Source organism: Physeter macrocephalus, chromosome 19, assembly GCF_002837175.3.
Source record: "Physeter macrocephalus isolate SW-GA chromosome 19, ASM283717v5, whole genome shotgun sequence".
Lineage (NCBI taxonomy): Eukaryota > Metazoa > Chordata > Mammalia > Artiodactyla > Physeteridae > Physeter > Physeter macrocephalus.
Window position 1 is genome coordinate 33298121 of NC_041232.1, and position 1238 is coordinate 33299358.

Genomic DNA, 1238 nt, shown 5'->3' on the forward strand with positions numbered 1-1238 from the left:
TTGTAGGTCTTTTCCTTCTCTTGTGTTTCTTGCCTAGAGAAGTTCCTTTAGCATTTGTTGTAAAGCTGGTTTGGTGGTGCTGAAGTCTCTCAGCTTTTGCTTGTCTGTAAAGGTTTTAATTTCTCCATCAAATCTGAATGAGATCCTTGCTGGGTAGAGTAATCTTGGTTGTAGGTTTTTCTCCTTCAATCACGTTAAATATGTCCTGCCACTCCCTTCTTTTTTTTTTTTTTTTTTTTTTGGTGGTACGCGGACCTCTCACTGTTGTGGCCTCTCCCATTGCAGACCACAGGCTCTGGATGTGCATGCTCAGCGGCCATGGCTCACAGGCCCAGCCGCTCCGCGGCATGTGGGATCCTCCCGAACTGGGGCACGAACCCGTGTCCACTGCATTGGCAGGCGGATCCTCAACCACTGCACCACCAGGGAAGCCCTGCCACTCCCTTCTGGCTTGCAGAGTTTCTGCTGAAAGATCAGCTGTTAACCTTATGGGGATTCCCTTGTGTGTTATTTGTTGTTTTTCCCTTGCTGCTTTTAATATGTTTTCTTTGTTGCTTTTAATATGTTTTCTTTGTATTTAATTTTTGATAGTTTGATTAATATGTGTCTTGGCATGTTTCTCCTTGGATTTATCCTGTATGGGACTCTCTGTGCTTCCTGGACTTGATTAACTATTTCCTTTCCCATATTAGGGAAGTTTTCAACTATAATCTCTTCAAATATTTTCTCAGTCCCTTTCTTTTTCTCTTCTTCTTCTGGGACCCCTATAATTCGAATGTTGGTGCGTTTAATGTTGTCCCAGAGGTCTCTGAGACTGTCCTCAGTTCTTTTCATTCTTTTTTCTTTATTCTGCTCTGCAGTAGTTATTTCCACTATTTTATCTTCCAGGCCACTTATCCGTCCTTCTGCCTCAGTTATTCTGCTACTGAGCCCATCTAGAGTATTTTTCATTTCATTTATTGTGTTGCTCATCGTTGCTTGCTTCCTCTTTATTTCTTCTAGGTCCTTGTTAACTGTTTCTTGCAATTTGTCTATTCTATTTCCAAGATTTTGAATCATCTTTACTATCATTATTCTGAATTCTTTTTCAGGTAGACTGCCTATTTCCTCTTCATTTGTTAGGTCTGGTGTGATTTTATCTTGCTCCTTCATCTGCTGTGTGTTTTTCTGTCTTCTCATTTTGCTTATCTTACTGTGTTTGGGGTCTCCTTTTTACAGGCTGCAGGTTCGTAGTTCCC